At 43.5% G+C, this 19,909-nt stretch overlaps 1 long non-coding RNA gene across 2 annotated transcripts; it reads left to right on the top strand.

Moving 5' to 3' along the window:
* Positions 1-2,594: 2,594 nt before the first annotated feature.
* LOC139551753 (uncharacterized) lies at positions 2,595-19,030 on the top strand. Of its 2 annotated transcripts, XR_011670316.1 has the most exons (3): positions 2,595-3,026; positions 17,648-17,797; positions 18,313-19,030. It is a non-coding gene; the product is annotated as an uncharacterized lncRNA (long non-coding RNA). The 2 variants fall into 2 exon arrangements; XR_011670315.1 differs by lacking the exon at positions 2,595-3,026 and having other exon boundaries at positions 16,773-17,797.
* The last annotated feature ends 879 nt before the right edge of the window (positions 19,031-19,909 follow it).

The raw sequence follows: 19,909 nt of genomic DNA, 5'->3' as shown, positions 1-19,909 counted from the left end.
TATGGTCAGGGCGTGACAGTATCTTTTATCACCAAAACCATGTTAGCATTTACTGCACATGTTGCTGAACAATTCAACCCTTTTGTTACTGTCATTGATATATGGAAATTCACATACAATGTTCAGTTCATAAGTATTTACACCCCCCTCATTATCATATTGGAGGAAAAAATACATAAATAAATAAATATATGAATAAAATAAATTAAAGTTTGAATAATTTGATAATACATAGATAAATATTTAATTACATAGAGATATGTAGAGAACATTTATTTCCTTACTCATTTCTTTAATTATGTGTGGAATTGTTTATTTATCTATTTATGTGTGCATTTATTTATTAATTTAATTCCAATTATGGCAGATTTGGTCCTCCATAATGAGAGATAGTTGAATTTGGTAAACAAAACATTTAATAGCTAATTTGCTACATGAGGCTTATTTTATGTAATATATGTTTTGTAATGTTTAGGTTGTTATGAATGCACGGATATCCTGTAAGTGTATGCACAATTCTTTATATCTGGATTGTGCCTGTTGTCATAGAGGATTGATTTTATTGATTTTATTTTATTATGATCTCTTTTAGTCCTCATTTGGACTAGACTTCCAATAGTCCTTAAACATTAGAATACAATTTATAATACAATGCATTTTCACATGTAACACACTGTTACAAACAGACATAATACGCTGACATGGCCCCCCCCCCATGTCAGTGTATTATGTCTGTTTGTAACAGTGTGTTACATGTGAAAATGCATTGTATTATAAATTGTATTCTAATGTTTAAGGACTGGCCATTTGATTAGTTGAGTTGTTCCGCAGTCTTATGGCTTCGGGGTAGAAGCTGTTAAGGAGCCTTTTGGTCCTAGACTTGGCGCTCCGGTTCCGCTTGCTGTGTGGTGGCAGAGACAACAGTCTATGACTTGGGTGACTGGAGTCTTTGACAATTTCTTGTGGCCTTCCTCTGACACCACCTTGTATATAGGTCCTGGATGTTAGGAAGCTTGGCCCCAGTGACTTTGTGAATGTTGACCTGTTTAAAGGTCTTTCTCACATCGGCTATGTAGAGCGTGATCACACAGTCATCCAGAACAGCTGGTGCTCTCATGTATGCTTCAGTGTTGCTTGCCTCAAAGCGAGCATAAAAGGCATTTAGCTCGTCTGGTGGGCTCGTGTCACTGGGCAGCTCGCTGCTGTGTTTCCCTTTCTAGTCCATAATAGTTTTCAAGCCCTGCCACATCTGACGAGCATCAGAGCTTGTGTAGTAGGATTCATTCTTAGTCCTGTATTGACACTTCGCCTGTTTGATGGTTCATCTGAGGGCATAGTGTGATGTCTTATAAGCTTCCGGATTAGTGTCCCGTTCCTTGAAAGCGGAAGTTCTAGCCTTTAGCTTGGTGCAGATGTTGCCTGTAATCCGTGGCTTCTGGTTGGGAAATGTACGAACGGTCGCTGTGGGGACGACGAAGTCGATGCACTTATTGATGAAGCTGGTGACTGAGGTGGTATGCTCCTCAATGCAATTGGATGAATCCCGGAACATATTCCAGTCTGTGCTAGCAAAACAGTCCTGTAGCGTTGCATCCGTATCATCTGACCACTTCTGTATTGAGTGAGTCACTTGTACTTCCTGCTTGTAAGCAGGAATCAGGAGGATAGAATTATGGTCAGATCTGCCAAATGGAGGGCGATGGAAAGCTGTGTATGCATCTCTGTGTGTGGAGTAAAGGTGGTCTAGAGTTGTTTTAAATCTGGTTGCACATGTGACATACTGGTAGAAATGAGGTAAAACGGAGTTTGCCTGCATTAAGTTTGCCTGCATTAAAGTCCCCGGCCACCAGGAGCGCTGCTTCTGGATGAGCATTTTCTTGTTTGCTTATGGCCGTATACAGCTCGTTGAGTTCCGTCTTAGTGCCAGCATCGGTTTGTGGTGGTAAATAGATGGCTACGAATAATATAGATGTGAACTCTTGGTAGATAGTGTGGTCTTCAGGTTATCATGAGGTATTTTACCTCAGGCGAGCAATACCTCGAGACTTCTTTAATATTACACATCGCACACCAGCAGTTATTGACAAATAGACACACACCCCTGCCCCTCGTCTTACCAGACGTAGCTGCTCTGTCCTGACGAAAAATGGAGAAGCCAGCCAGCTCTATATTATCCGTGTCGTTGTTTAGCCAAGTCTCGGTGGAACATAAGATATTACAGTTTTTAATGTCCCGTTGGTAGGATAGTTTAATCGTAGATAGTCCAGTTTGTTTTCCTATGATTGCGCGTTGGCCAATAATACAGATGGTAGTGGTGGTTTGCTCACTTGCCAACAAATTCTCACAAAGCACTGAAAGGAATTTTATAATATCGGTACATTATAGGAACATCTGTAATTACAAAAGTACAATGATTAATGTTTTGCTTTAGCTTGAGATTAAGAATCACTGCGAGAGACTTTGTAAGTGCATGAAGAGGTCAACTGTACAAAAAGTCAGATGTCTATGTGTTGAAACTATACTTTCAGTTCCTGTTGATACTATGTTCCAGTCTTACTTCTGCTAGCACATGGTAGCAATAGGAGGAAGAAGGATTGGGAAACTAACTGCAAATAACAATGAGCTGAACTCCGCCTTGCAGAAACATCTTTGTATTAGCAACTATTCATTATGAGCTTATATGGTATTAAAGTTAAGGGACATCACCCTGGGTGGGGTAATCCTCAGTAGGGGATAAAAAGGGAAAACACCATATTTTGTGCTGTGTTACTTGCAATTACTGTATGTGTATACTTCGCGTTGCAATCCGGTTTTGCGTTGCAATCCTTATTAAACAAATAAACCTCTGATCAAAGACGTTTCCTGTGGTCACTTGTGTTCACATAGGGCAGAATTCCCTTACAGCACCCAGACCTCCACCCCCAGTTTTTCGGTCTTTTCTTCACGCGAATGACGGGGATTTGCGCCTGGTCTCCGGGAAGCAGTCAGTTAGACTCATTAAAGAAAAAATCTTCATCCAGTTCCTGGTGAGTAATCGCTGTTCTGATGTCCAGAAGCTCTTTTCGGTCATAAGAGACGTTAGTTGCAACATTGTGTACAAAATTAGTTACAAAACATGCAAAAAATAAAATAGAAATAGCACAGTTGGTTAGGAGCCCGGTAAAACGGAAGCCATCCCCTCCGGTGCCATTATTCACTGAGCAGTGAGCATGACTACAACAGAAGAACCACCTTAAAACAATCCTTGCTGCTTTGTTCTGTGCGATCTGCAGCCTCCTAATTTGACTTGCTGATGCATGTCCACAGAACAGAACAGTAGTTCACCTGACTCCCAAATTAATGCTTGGGTTGTTTGCTTAAGAATCTTTCCCAGTAAATATTGAGCTATCCTTCTGATCATGCATGCAGTTTTAATATTTTTCTTTAAATAGATTAGTTATTTGAGACAACCATGATAAGCAGCTGTGTAGCTGCACCCGTAGTAGTTTGGTTTCTGCCACTTCCTCAATTTGTAATCCCCGATTAAGGCAGCCCCCTGCACTTCTCTGATTCAGAGGGGTTGGGTTAAATGACTAGGTATCCCCCTTTCCCTTTCCTTTCCCCATACTTAATTGTATCTCATTCTTTGTTGGTCTTTTCCTGGTGGAACAGACCAACTTAACCTTGGTTTTCTTAGTGTTCACAACAAGTTTGTTCGAGCAAACCCACTCCCTGATATTTCCTAGATCTACTTCTAAAGCTTTCTGTACCTGTTGAACCGATTGTCTTGTTGTATAAATTGTAGTATCATCTGCAAATATAGTAGCTTGAGTTTCAGATAAGGCATAAGGAAGGTTGTTGGTATATATATTAAGTAAAGAAGTGGCCCAAGGCAGCTGCCCTGCGATATTCCACAGTTTAAAGCATGAGGGGAAGAAAATGAACCATTGATATAGGTGGAATGTTTCCTGTCAGTTAGATATGACTGTACCCAAGTCAATGCTACCTCCTTAAAACCATAATGCAATCATTTTGTCAAAATTATTTTATGATCCACTAAATCAAATGCTGCACTAAAATCTAAAAATAGTACACCCACAAACCTGCCATTATCCATAGCATTGAGCCTCTGGCCAGTCATGTCAACCAATGCAGTGGTAGTGGAATGGTTTTTGCGATAAGCATGCTGATTGGCTGTAATCAGATCATTCTTTTCCATGTACTCCCATATATGTCTACTCACAATACCCTCCAATATCTTACTGAGTGAAGGGAGTAGACTAATTGGTTGACTATTGGCAGTAGTAATGGGTTCTTTGCTGTCTTTCGGGATTGGACACAGTTTAGCATGCTTCCATACATTTGCAAATGTCCCCTTTTCCAGTGACCAGTTAAATATGTATTTCAGTGGTGCTGCAATCTGGGGAGCAGCATAGTGAAGTGAAACATTGTCCATAAGATCATAACCTGTAGTTTTACCATCGGGTAATGACATCAGTAGGTTTAAATCCTCCTCTACTGACAGCATTTGTAGTCTAAAAGAGCAGGGTTTCTTTCTCATAATATGATCATCAATCCATTGAACAATAGCTTGTTTGGAAGAATTGCTGTTCACATTATCGCTCAGTAAATACATTTTCTTTGTTAAAAAAAATCTGAAAAATGATTGCCAATATCAGCTGGTTTTGTTGTTGTTCTCCCGTCAACCTCCACACTAGATAGGCATGATGAGATAGATGTACCAAGTAAGCCCTTAACTGTATTCCATACCTTTTAGAATAAGTTTCACAATCAATAAAAGCATTGTTGTAAAATAGAGAAAATGCCTCACCCAGTTGATCATCAATCCATGGAGATGGACGACCCCCAACTGTACTCTTTCTTACTGGTGTATGATGGTCCATTATCTCAGTGAGAAAATCAATAAAACATTCTGTAGTGTGATTTAAACCATCCTCTAGATAAATCAGCTCCCAGGGTACAGCAGCCAAATAATTTTGAAATAGCTCATGATTAAATGTTTTAAAATTCCTCTTGACCACAATTTTTTTTGGGAACCTTGGTGTTCATGGTTATGGTCACAATATTATGGTCTGTCCAGCCCACTGGCATTGATCTGGCTTTTAAGCATTGCAAAGGTATATTACAGAAGATCAGATCAATGCACGTGTTCGAACTGTGACCTAACTTAGTTGATGATCTAGTAGTATCATTAACCCTTCATTTCAAACCACAGATCTCAGCATATCTCATTAATTGAATTATATTGGAATCATGAATTATAATTATTATGATCCTTCCAATTTACATTAAAATCACCCAAGAAAAAGAAATCTATGTTACTATCTGTGGCCTGGTCAAACCCAGTGCATAAGTCATCCAGATAGGACACATTAGAGCTAGGAGGTCTATACACACATCCTACCAATATGGCTGCCTGGTGAGGCAGATGTACTTGAGGCCATAGTGCATCTATCTGACATACATTAAGGTCATCCCTCCTCTTAAAAGGTATATGATTCTGAATGTACAGTGCTACACCCCCACCATTCCTATTCCTGTCCCTTTTCAGTAGATTATATCCTTGAATGTTAATTTGCCCATCATTTACAGATGCATCCAAATGTGTTTCGGTCAAAGCTAAAATATGAAAATGATTTATGTTGACCAAGTTAAAACCTCATGTATTTTGTTAGGAAGGCTACATACATTAACCTGAGCTATATGCAGCCCTTTCCTTGTCAAGTGGAGATCAATAGAGCATGTATTCATTATAGTGGAGATCAATAGAGCATGTATTCATTATAGTGGAGATCAATAGAGCATGTATTCATTAGTGGAGATCAATAGAGTATGTATTCATTATAGTGGAGATCAATAGAGCATCTATTCATTATAGTGGAGATCAATAGAGCATGTATTCATTATAGTGGAGATCAATAGAGCATGTATTCATTATAGTGGAGATCAATAGAGCATGCATTCATTATAGTGGAGATCAATAGAGCATGTATTCATTATAGTGGAGATCAATAGAGCATGTATTCATTATAGTGGAGATCAATAGAGTATGCATTCATTATAGTGGGGATCAATAGAGTATGTATTCATTATAGTGGAGATCAATAGAGTATGCATTCATTATAGTGGAGATCAATAGAGCATGTATTCATTATAGTGGAGATCAATAGAGTATGCATTCATTATAGTGGAGATCAATAGAGTATGTATTCATTATAGTGGAGATCAATAGAGTATGTATTCATTCATTATTTCACTAACACGGGCACCCTCATAGATATCATCCTAACCAACTTGCCCTCTAAATACACCTCTGCTGTTTTCAACCAAGATCTCAGCGATCACTGTCTCATTGCCTGCATCTGTAATGGGTCAGCGGTCAAACGACCTCCACTCATCACTGTCAAACACTCCCTGAAACACTTCAGCGAGCAAGCCTTTCTAATCGACCTGGCCGGGGTATCCTGGAAGGATATTGACCTTATATATAGGATATTGACCTCCCGTCAGTTGAGGATGCCTGGTTATTTTTTTTTAAATGCCTTCCCCACCATCTTAAATAAGCATGCCCCATTCAAGACATTTAGAACCAGGAACAGATATAGCCCTTGGTTCTCTCCAGACCTGACTGCCCTTAACCAACACAAAAACATCCTATGGCGTTCTGCATTAGCATCGAACAGCCCCCGTGATATGTAACTTTTCAGGGAAGCTAGAAACCAATATACACAGGCAGTTAGAAAAGCCAAGGCTAGCTTTTTCAAGCAGAAATTTGCTTCCTGCAACACAAACTCAAAAAAGTTCTGGGACACTGTAAAGTCCATGGAGAATAAGAACACCTCCTCCCAGCTGCCCACTGCACTGAGGATAGGAAACACTGTCACCACCGATAAATCCACTATAATTGATCATTTCAATAAGCATTTTTCTACGGCTGGCCATGCTTTCCACCTGGCTACCCCTACCCCGGTCAACAGCACTGCACCCCCCACAGCAACTTGCCCAAGCTTTCCCCATTTCTCCTTCTCCCAAATCCAGTCAGCTGATGTTCTGAAAGAGCTGCAAAATCTGAACTCCTACAAATCAGCCGGACTAGACAATCTGGACCCTTTCTTTCTAAAATGATCTGCCGAAATTGTTGCACCCCCTATTACTAGCCTGTTCAACCTCTCTTTCGTGTCATCTGAGATTCCCAAAGATTGGAAAGCAGCTGTGGTCATCCCCCTCTTCAAAGTGGGGGACACTCTTGACCCAAACTGCTACAGACCTATATCTATCCTACCCTGCCTTTCTAAGGTCTTTGAAAGCCAAGTCAACAAACAGATTACCGACCATTTCGAATCCCATCATACCTTCTCCGCTATGCAATCTGGTTTCAGAGCTAGTCATGGGTGCACCTCAGCCACGCTCAAGGTCCTAAACGATATCTTAACCGCCATCGATAAGAAACAATACTGTGCAGCCGTATTCATTGACCTGGCCAAGGCTTTCGACTCTGTCAATCACCACATCCTCATCGGCAGACTCGATAGCCTTGGTTTCTCAAATGATTGCCTCGCCTGGTTCACCAACTACTTCTCTGATAGAGTTCAGTGTGTCAAATCGGAGGGCCTGTTGTCCGGGCCTCTGGCAGTCTCTATGGGGGTGCCACAGGGTTCAATTCTTGGACCGACTCTCTTCTCTGTATACATCAATGATGTCGCTCTTGCTGCTGGTGAGTCTCTGATACACCTCTACGCAGACGACACCATTCTGTATACTTCTGGCCCTTCTTTGGACACTGTGTTAACAACCCTCCAGACGAGCTTTAATGCCATACAACTCTCCTTCCGTGGCCTCCAATTGCTCTTAAATGCAAGTAAAACTAAATGCATGCTCTTCAACCGATCGCTGCCCGCACCTGCCCGCCGTCCAGCATCACTACTCTGGACGGTCCTGACTTAGAATACGTGGACAACTACAAATACCTAGGTGTCTGGCTAGACTGTAAACTCTTCTTCCAGACTCACATCAAACATCTCCAATCCAAAGTTAAATCTAGAATTGGCTTCCTATTTCGCAACAAAGCATCCTTCACTCATGCTGCCAAACATACCCTTGTAAAACTGACCATCCTACAGATCCTCGACTTCGGCGATGTCATTTACAAAATAGCCTCCAATACCCTACTCAATAAATTGGATGCAGTGCCATCCGTTTTGTCCGTTTTGTCACCAAAGCCCCATATACTACCCACCACTACAACCTGTACGCTCTCGTTGGCTGGCCCTCGCTTCATACTCGTCGCCAAACCCACTGGCTCCAGGTCATCTACAAGATCCTGCTAGGTAAAGTCCCCCCTTATCTCACCTCGCTGGTCACCATAGCAGCACCCACCTGTAGCACGCGCTGCAGCAGGTATGTCTCACTGGACACCCCCAAAGCCAATTCCTCCTTTGGTTGCCTCTCCTTCCAGTTCTCTGCTGCCAATGACTGGAACGAACTACAAAAATCTCTGAAACTGGAAACACTTATCTCCCTCACTAGCTTTAAGCACCAGCTGTCAGAGCAGCTCACAGATTACTGCACCTGTACATAGCCCATCTATAATTTAGCCCAAACAACTACCTCTCTGTAACGGCGTTCCTCCTCCTCTTCATCCGAAGAGGAGGAGCAGGGATTGAACCAAAATGCAGCGTTGTATTTAGACATAATGAATTTATTCATTTGCTCTGGCAGATCCTGTCTGGTTGGCGGCTCTGGCAGATCCTGTCTGGTTGGCGGCTCTGGCAGATCCTGTCTGGTTGGCGGCTCTGGCAGATCCTGTCTGACGAATGGCTCTAGCGGCTCCTGACTGACTATCGGCTCTGACGGCTCGGGACAGACGGGCGGCTCTAATGGCTCGGGACAGACGGATGGCTCAGATGGCGCTGGGGAGACGGATGGCTCAGATGGCGCTGGGGAGACGGATGGCTCAGATGGCGCTGGGGAGACGGATGGCTCAGATGGCGCTGGGGAGACGGATGGCTCAGATGGCGCTGGGGAGACGGATGGCTCAGATGGCGCTGGGGAGACGGATGGCTCAGATGGCGCTGGGGAGACGGATGGCTCTGGCCGGATAAGGCGCACTGTAGACCTGGTGCTTGGTGCCGGAACTGGAGGCACCGGGCTAAGGACACGCACCTTCATGCTAGTGCGGGGAGCAGGGACAGGGCACACTGGACTCTCAAAGCGTACTATTTGCCTGGTGCGTGGTACCGGCACTGGTGGCACCGGGCTGAGGGCACGCACATCAGGACGAGTACGGGGAGAAGGAACAGTGTGTACAGGGCTCTGGAGACGCACAGGTGGCTTAGTGCGTGGTGCCGGAACTGGAGGCACTGGGCTGGAGACACGCACCATAGGAAGAGTGCGTGGAGGAGGAACAGGGCTCTGAAAACGCACTGGAAGCCTGGTGCGTGGTGTAGGCACTGGTGGTACTAGGCTGGGGCGAGGAGGTAGCGCCGGAAATACCGGACCGTGCAGGTGTACTGGCTCCCTTGAGCATTGAGCCTGCCCAACCTTACCTGGTTGAATGCTCCCCGTCGCCCGACCAGTGCGGGGAGGTGGAATAACCCGCACCGGGCTATGTAGGCGAACCGGGGACACCATGCGTAAGGCTGGTGCCATGTAAGCCGGCCCAAGGAGACGTACTGGTGGCCAGATATGTAGAGCCGGCTTCATGGCACTTGGCTCAATGCTCAATCTAGCCCTACCAGTGCGGGGAAGTGGAATAACCCGCACCGGACTATGCACACGTACAGGAGACACCGTGCGCTCTACTGCGTAACACGGTGTCTGCCCGTACTCCCGCTCTCCACGGTTAGCCTGAGAAGTGGGCGCAGGTCTCCTACCTGCCCTTGGCCCACTACCTCTTAGCCCCCCCCCAAGAAATTTTTGGGGTTTCCTCACGGGCTTCTGTGCTAGCCGTGTACCTTCATAAATCCGGTCTCTCTCCCGTTGCCTCCGCTCTCCTAATCGCCTCCAGCTGTTCCCATGGAAGGCTCTCTTCCAGCTCGGATCTCCTCCCATGTGTAGCAACCTTTTCCATTTAACACGTCCTCCCATGTCCACTGCTCGAACTCACGCTGCTTGGTTCTGGATTGGTGGGTGGTTCTGTAACGGCGTTTGAGCAGGGATTGAACCAAAATGCAGCGTTGTATTTAGACATAATGAATTGATTTAAGCAAAGATGAAAACACAAACTTCACTTGAATACTTACAAAAACAACAAAACGAATGTAGACAAACCTGAACATACGAACTTACATATAACACGAAGAACGCACGAACAGGAAAAATGACTACATAAAACGATGAACGAACGAAACAGTCCCGTATGGTGCAAACAAACACAGACACGGAAGACAACCACCCACGACAAACAATGTGACAACACCTACCTTAATATGATTCTCAATCAGAGGAGATGAAAACCACCTGCCTCTAATTGAGAACCATATTAGGTACCCATTAACCAACATAGAAACAGAAAACATAGACTGCCCACCCAAACTCACGTCCTGACCAACTAACACATACAAAAACTAACAGAAAACAGGTCAGGAACGTGACACTCTCCCCCTACTGTATTTACTTATTTATTTATTTAGCTCCTTTGCACCCCATTATTTCTATCTCTACTTTGCACATTCTTCCACTGCAAATCTACTATTCCAGTGTTTTTACTTGCTATATTGTATTTACTTCGCCACCATGGCCTTTTTTTGCCTTTACTTCCCTTATCTCACCTCATTTGCTCACATTGTATATAGACTTATTTTTCTACTGTATTATTGACTGTATGTTTGTTTTACTCCATGTTTAACTCTGTGTTGTTGTAACGGCTGTCGCTTTCCTCATCCTCGGATGAGGTGAGGAGAGAAGGATCTTCTAACCAAAATGCGGGTTCAGGGAAATATGCCATCTTTATTTATAAAACGAAAACTGATGACACGAAAACAAACACTTTCAAAGCTTACAAAATAACAAAACGACGTAGAACGCAACCTGAACATAAACTCACATCACAAACGTAAACTCACGGACAGGAACGTTACATCGAAACACACGAACAGCCAAACAGTCCCGTAAGTGAAAACACATCGACAACGACGAAAGACATCACAGGAGACAATCACCCACAAACAAACAGTGAGAATGCCCTACCTAAATATGACTCTTGATTAGAGGAAAACGCAAACCACCTGCCTCTAATCAAGAGCCATACCAGGCAAACCAAAACCAACATAGAAACGAATAACATAGACTGCCCACCCAAAACACATGCCCTGACCATAAACACATAAAAACAACATAAAACAGGTCAGGACTGTTACAGTACCCCCCCCCTCAAGATGCGCACGCCGGGCGCACAAGCACAAAGTCCAGGGGAGGGTCCGGGTGGGCAGTTGACCACGGTGGTGGTTCCGGCTCAGGACGCTGTCCCCATACCACCATAGTCACTCCCCTCTTCTGTCTACCCCTTCTACTGACCACCCTAACACTACCTTCCCCTAAATAAACAGCTAGCACCGGGACAAGGGGCAGCACCGGGACAAGGGGTAGCACCGGGACAAGGGGCAGCACCAGAACAAGGGGCAGCACCAGGATAAGGACCAGCACCGGAATAAGGGGCAGCACCGGGACAAGGGGCAGCACCGGGACAAGGGGCAGCACCGGGACAAGGGGCAGCACCGGGACAAGGGGCAGCACCGGGACAAGGGGCAGCACCGGGACAAGGGGCAGCACCGGGACAAGGGGCAGCACCGGGACAAGGGGCAGATCCCGGCTGAAGGACTCTGGCAGGTCCTGTTTGGACGGCTCTGGCAGGTCCATGCAGGCTGACGGCTCTCGACGCTCATGGCAGACTGACGGCTCTCGACGCTCATGGCAGGCTGACGGCTCTCGACGCTCATGGCAGGCTGACGGCTCTCGACGCTCATGGCAGGCTGACGGCTCTCGACGCTCATGGCGCTCTGACGGCTCTCGACGCTCATGGCGCTCTGACGGCTCTCGACGCTCATGGCGCTCTGACGGCTCTGGCTGCTCATGGCTCACTGACGGCTCTGGCTGCTCATGGCTCACTGACGGCTCTGGCTGCTCATGGCTCTCTGACGGCTCTGGCTGCTCATGGCTCGCTGGCGGCTCTGGCAGATCCTGTCTGATTGGCGGCTCTGGCAGATCCTGTCTGGTTGGCGGCTCTGGCAGATCCTGTCTGGTTGGCGGCTCTGGCAGATCCTGTCTGGTTGGCGGCTCTGGCAGATCCTGTCTGGCTGACGGCTCTAGCGGCTCCTGTCTGGCTGACGGCTCTAGCGGCTCCTGTCTGGCGGATGGCTCTGTAGGCTCATGGCAGACGGGCGGCTTTGCAGGCTCATGGCAGACGGGCGGCTTTGCAGGCTCCTGGCAGACGGATGGCTCAGACGGCGCTGGGGAGACGGATGGCTCAGATGGCGCTGGGGAGACGGATGGCTCTGGCCGGATACGGCGCACTGTAGACCTGGTGCGTGGTGCCGGAACTGGAGGCACCGGGCTAATGATAAGCACCTTCCTACTAGTGCGTGGAGCAGGGACAGGGCACACTGAACTCTCAAAGCGTACTCTATACCTGGTGCGTGGTACCGGCACTGGTGGCACCTGGCTGAGGGCACGCACCTCAGGACTAGTACGGGGAGAAGTGACAGTGTGTACAGGACTTAGGAGACGCACAGGTGGCTTAGTGCGTGGGGCCGGAACTGGAGGCACTGAACTGGATACACGCACTATAGGGAGAGTGCGTGGAGGAGGAACAGGGCTCTGGAAATGCACTGGTAGCCTAGTGCGTAATGTAGGCACTGTAGGTACTAGGCTGGGGCGGGGAGGTGGCGCCGGAAATACCGGACCGTGCAGGCGTACTGGCTCTCTTGAGCATTGAGCTTGCCCAACCTTACCTGGTTGAATACTCCCGGTTGCCCGACCAGTGCGGGGAGGTGGAATAACCCGCACCGGGCTATGTAGGCGAACCGGGGAAACCATGCGTAAGGCAGGTGCCATGTATGCCGGCCCGAGGAGACGCACTGGAGACCAGACGCGTTGAGCCGGCCTCATGACACCTGGCTCAATGCCCAATCTAGCCCTACCAGTGCGGGGAGGTGGAATAACCCGCACTGGGCTATGCACACGTACAGGAGACACCGTGCGCTCTACTGCGTAACACGGTGTCTGCCCGTACTCCCGCTCTCCACGGTTAGCCTGGGAAGTGGGCACAGGTCTCCTACCTGCCCTAGGCCCACTACCCTTTAGCCCCCCCCCAAGAAATTTTTGGGAGTTACTCACGGGCTTTTCGGGCTTCCGTGCAAGACGTGTCCCCTCATAATTCCGGTTACGAGCTTGATTCTCCGGCTTCCATCCACGTCTCCTAGCTGCCTCCTCATACCAGCGCTCCTGGGCTGTGGCTGCCTCACTCTTCTCACGAGAGCAGCGATATTCTCCAGTTTGCGCCCAGGGTCCTCTACCAGACAGGATCTCCTCCCAAGTCCAAAAGTCCTTGTTGCTCCGTCGAGCATTCCCATACCGCTTGGTCACATTTTGTTGGTGGGTGATTCTGTAACGGCTGTCGCTTTCCTCATCCTCGGATGAGGTGAGGAGAGAAGGATCTTCTAACCAAAATGCGGGTTCAGGGAAATATGCCATCTTTATTTATAAAACGAAAACTGATGACACGAAAACAAACACTTTCAAAGCTTACAAAATAACAAAACGACGTAGAACGCAACCTGAACATAAACTCACATCACAAACGTAAACTCACGGACAGGAACGTTACATCGAAACACACGAACAGCCAAACAGTCCCGTAAGTGAAAACACATCGACAACGACGAAAGACATCACAGGAGACAATCACCCACAAACAAACAGTGAGAATGCCCTACCTAAATATGACTCTTGATTAGAGGAAAACGCAAACCACCTGCCTCTAATCAAGAGCCATACCAGGCAAACCAAAACCAACATAGAAACGAATAACATAGACTGCCCACCCAAAACACATGCCCTGACCATAAACACATAAAAACAACATAAAACAGGTCAGGACTGTTACAGTTGTTGTACGTGTTGAACTGCTTTGCTTTATCTTGGCCAGGTCGCAATTGTAAATGAGAACTTGTTCTCAACTTGCCTACCTGGTTAAATAAAGGTGAAAAAAATATATATATAGTTGAAGTTGTCATGATATACTACAACACACAAACTCAGATTTGAACATTAAATTAAAATAGCCAGGGAGTCACACTAGAGTCCTGATATAGTTGGATTAAAATAGTCAGGGAGTTACTCTAGAGTCCTGATATAGCTGGATTAAAATAGCCAGGGAGTTACTCTAGAGTCCTGATATAGTTGGATTAAAATAGCCAGGGAGTTACACTAGAGTCCTGATATAGTTGGATTAAAATAGTCAGGGAGTTACTCTAGAGTCCCGATATAGTTGGATTAAAATAGCCAGGGAGTTACTCTAGAGTCCGGATACAGTTTCCCGTTGATGTAAAGGAGACTCGTTGATTTAGGCAACGCTTTTCCTTCATGATGGGATACTTTTTTTTTCTCCTTTCATTGATCTGCGTGGGGAAGTGATCATTCATTCCAAAATCAGTGTTTCTGAGTTCTCTTTCGCTTAAAATGTTCAAAACATGCAATAATAGCATGTGGCCTATTTCCAGAGGCCTTACCCATTCTATGGACTCTAGAGAAAGTGACATTACACACAACGTCAGTGGGCAGTTTCAGTTGACTTGACCTAGGGTCTCGGACAGTGTCCTCACAGCTTCTGCTGTTGTCATTCTCCAGTATCCCTGAAAAGATTAGATTGTCCCGCATTGATCAACACTGTACATCAAGAAAGGTTTCTTTAAGTTGTTTGTTCTCCCTCTGCACCACATCCACCTTGCCATGAAGAGTCTACAGTACCTTTCAGCTCTGTGTTCTCTTTCCTTAGATCATCAATCTGACATTGGCTGAATTCTAGACTGGCACATAATGCATTGATGTCCTCTCGTAGTATATCCAAGATATCAAGTTTGGCAAGCCTTTCATTTATGGATTTCAACAAGTCAACATCCATATCCGTAAACCTCTCCCCACTCTCCAGGCGCGCCCTCTTGCTTGGTGATGGTTTGATGCCATCGTTGATACCGCTTCGCTAACTTGGCTTTGGTTTGTTGATTGGGTTTGTTGTCCTTAACAGTGCTTGAATCCTCCGAAACCAGCAATATGTTTAAAATGGATATAACACATTTTAAAGTGGATGGGGATTCCTATGAGTTGGGAGCAATCAGGCAATGAAGAAGAACAAAATCAACTACTTTAAAATGGAGATAGCCTCAGTGGCGTGGCCCATGCTGTCACAGACGCTACAATGGCACAGATACAAAGATGAGTCCTCTATCTATCTCTATGGACTGTTGTGCACCCGCTTATCTGCCCTCTCATTGGCTAGAAAGGTCCCACCTGATCTCACCTCCCACGTGTCTTCAATCTTTGAGGACATGTATTTCCACTTGAATATCTTGTCAACATTATAGACAATCTTTGGCCCAGTCACTTCAAAGCTGTCAAGTTGTGTTGGTGAGACAATGTCAACAAGATGATTTTTACAAAGGCATGCATTATTATTACAAGACTTGTAATACAAGCTACAGGTAACTGCCAAAATAATGGAAATACTTGAATAAATGAGCGATACGAAGTACATTATATATACAAAAGTATGTGGTGATTGATGTGAAGTAACCTTGTTGAACTGAAAGAAGATGTGAAACATTTGGGAAATTTGGGAATTTATATAGGGAATGGGGGAGGCCTGAGTTCGACAGTTTTAAACAGATGGGAATTTTTGTAGTGAACTTATGGAGCTTGTTTAGGGAGCTTGTGAAATGAAATAATATTTTCCAGGTAGGTCTGCCTGAGTATAAGTAACTGTTAGACTTGTCCTATTTGTATTTGTATTTATTATGGATCCCCATTAGCTGCCAAAGCAGCAGCTACTCTTCCTGGGGTCCAGCAAAATTAAGGCAGTTTATACAATTTTAAAACATTACAATACATTCACAGATTTCACAACACACTGTGTGCCCTCAGGCCCCTACCACATATCTACAGTACTAAATCCATGTGTGTGTGTGTGTGTGTGTGTGTGTGTATGTACCAATGTTTGTGTTGCTTCAGTCTTTGCTGTTCCATAAGGTGTTTTTTAATCTGTTTTTTGCTTTTAAAATAAAATTTTACTGCTTGCATCAGTTACTTGATGTGTATACCTCTCATAAATAAAAGTAGTGAAGAAGTCAATGTCTCCTCCACTTTCAGCCAGGAGAGATTGACATGCATATTATTAATATTAGCTCTCTGTGTACATCCAAGGGCCAGCCGTGCTGCCCTGTTCTGAGCCTTTATATATATGATATATATAAAGGTTTATTAAAACAACAGAGGTATAGTTTAATATTGCATAGTAAACTTTAATAATAGTAATATGTTTAAATGTTGATAGTAACATTTTGAAGAAATAAAGGGTTTTAAAATGTAATTTACCTCTAATGAAATATAAGGCTCTCTCTATGTGTGTGTGTGTGTGTGTGTGTGTGTGTGTGTGTGTGTGTGTGTGTGTGTGTGTGTGTGTGTGTGTGTGTGTGTGTGCTTGTACCAGCGTTTTTTAAACCTGTCGAACCACTGACCTTCCAAAAGACTTCTCGGCATATCCATATGAAGGGTCAAACAAATGTCCATATATCCATATGAAGGGTCAAACAAATGTCCATATATCCATATGAAGGGTCAACAAATGTTTACAACCCTTACAACTCAGGAGACCACATAACAAATGTTTTAAAACAGTTATGAGTTGTCTTGGGGGGGACTGTCTCAGTCAATCACACCATCCTCTTTTTGAAAGGGTAATTGTACTCTTTAAGATGGGCCCTTTACTTATGACTTAAACAGATCCATTATACCCCCCCCTGAATAACCTATTACTGCAGTGGGCTAAATCAAGGTCACACAGAGTGATTCTTGGTAGTCTTACAAAAATCTACTGTGAAACAAAAGTGTACACCTCACACACATTGTTATGGGCTTAAAAAACGAAGACACCAGTAACATGTCAGATAGTGTAAATGTATTCATTTTTGAGTTTGCAACCCAATATGACACTTTAAATACATCACAGAAGACTGAAATGTAACAAAATGCCTATTGAGCTGTACACTGAGATGCTCAGTTGGTCAATATTCCCCTCGAGTGATTCCCCAACATCTTGTCAACATGTGCCCCAAAAATGGAGCAGATATCTTACACCAATCTATCTTTATAGACACTTGTCATTAATAAGGATCTAGGAGGCCCCTATAGTGTCCAGAAATGTCTCCAAAATGTCAAATGTTTTAAGCATTTTTATTTTCAAACATGTAACTTTTGTCAAAAAGTATTTTTATGACCAAATTCAAATTCTTTAGTGTATGCATTCATTTTTTTATGATTTCATGACTGTTTGATAGTAGATCCCTGAATGGTCAAAAACCTCTTCAAATAGAAGTATGTTTGTTGCATAAAATATCTTACCGGTCGGCCCTCTTTCACTCTCTCATCATGTCACAAGCTGACAGGCTCCCAGAGGCAGGGCCATAAAAGGCCCCAGCTCACTCAACTGCCCCTCTCCTCTCCAACAGCCATCAGCCCAGAACAGCATGAAGACAGAACAGCTAAAAGATAATTTGGATAACTTTCTTCCTTGTGGAGCTTTTTGAAGGTGAGTTGAATATTCAATGTGATGTTTGTATATGGATATATATTATTTAAGAATGATGTGTCTTAATTGTTTTCATTGAAATGTATGTTTTTTAAAAAGGAAGGCTATTTATCCATTGAACAGTAGCCATTGTTTATTTTCATACTGTTTGTAAACGATCTATTTGACCCTCTTATTATATCAAACCTCTGACTAGAAACTATGATTAGAAACGATAATTAGAAACTATGATAAACTATGATCAAACAACGATGAGAAACTATGAACAACTATGAAGCCATATCTGTGTGTGTGAGTAATGATCTATTATTTAATTGTGTAATATTACTCTCTCTACTACATCTCTCAATGTATACCAAAGGAACAAATATTTAACAACGTTTCAACGTTTTGTATTGCAACAGTTCTGAAAGACAATGACACCCACCTTTTAGGGAATTATTAATATATTGTGTTACATAGTGTGCTTCTGTGATAACTTTATGTAATAGATCCTGTCTCTCTCTCTCTCTCAGGCTAATGAAAAGAAGAAATACGAAATACATTTGGTTGATTGACAGATTTGTGTTATTATAAAAAATAATATAACAATATGATTATTATCATAATCATTATTATGATTATGTTACAGGTGAGACATACCCAGAAATGTCAACGTTATGTCAAGTGCTCAAATCTGTACAGCAGCCCCACATAATCACGTATGGTAGCTCCAATTTACAAGAATGTGTTTACGAGGCAGTGATGAAGCGCTAATTCAAACATAAAATGATATATATTTGATACAATTACCTATTCAAAACTGTTGTTACAAAATCACTTCTAATTGTGTTAATTTCAAGGTTTCACAAACATAAAACAACTATCTAGTTAATGTTTCTTGTACTAACACACTGTTGAGTATCCTATCTACTAAAGAACAGTCATTAAGACAAAACACAAAAAGTTGTAATATAATCTGCATACATGTCATGTCATTGTTGTTGATGTGATAACACATTTTTATTCATGTCTCAATTTAGGATAATACTGTTTATTTGTATTTTTATGAAATTGTATTATTCATGTTGTCTCATACCATGCTAATACAAGCAGATGTATGTCTTTTTGGATCAAGAATTGATCAATAATACTAATAGGGACGATCAGATCCTCTTTCCTATTCAGGCATCATATAATACACAGCCACATGCAAATCCATCAACTCCACCAATAAAACATTGAAAACCTTAACATGACTACTGGCAATGTCATTATTTTCGTCACCATCCATCAATGGTTGAAGTGCATTATATTTCATTAAAGGTCAATTACATTTTAAAACCCGTTATTTCTTCAAAATGTTACTACCAACATTTAAACATAATACTATTATTAAAAGTTACTATGCAATATTAAACTATACCTCTGTTGTTTTACTAAACCTTTATATATATATCATACATACTATTATCACACATTACCACAAAATGTATATTTCAAATGTATAATTATTTTTAATTGTTGGAAGACAGATCTTTTAATGTCTTAGAAAAGAAGGCCTCAGGAAGGGTTCTCTCTCTCTCTCTCTCTCTCTCTCTGCTTGTAACCTCACAGCTTGTAACCTGGCACCACCCATGCAACCAGGCCTCACACATACCCCAAGGGGGGAGAGAGACAGAGAGAGAGAGAGCGATTTCATTCATTGAAGGTAAATCACAATACACCTAGAATTGGTCTAGGAGACATGTTTTCTGTAGTTTTCTGTGGTTTATCTGTGTCAGACTTGTCTAGGACACTCACTAAACCCTAAACCTCAACTAAATCTTGTAATAAATTATGTGGAAATTGAGCAAGTTGTTACGTACGTGAGGAGAGACGGACCAAGGCGCAGCGGATGTTGAGTTCCACATATTTATTATAAAGTGAAACTTAGCCAGAACAAAACAATAAATCAATAAACTAACAACGAAACGTAACTACATGGTGCACATGCACAAAACACAAAGTAATATCCCACATACCAGGTGAGAACAGGGAACCCTTAAGTATGATCCCCAATTAGAGACAACGATAATCAGCTGCCTCTAATTGGGAACCATACTCAATACCAAAACATAGAAACAAAATGAC

The sequence above is a fragment of the Salvelinus alpinus genome, chromosome 24, assembly GCF_045679555.1.
Source record: "Salvelinus alpinus chromosome 24, SLU_Salpinus.1, whole genome shotgun sequence".
In the NCBI taxonomy this organism is placed as follows: Eukaryota; Metazoa; Chordata; class Actinopteri; order Salmoniformes; family Salmonidae; genus Salvelinus; species Salvelinus alpinus.
Note: the sequence above shows the minus strand (reverse complement) of the source record. Positions and strands in the feature narration are given on the sequence as shown.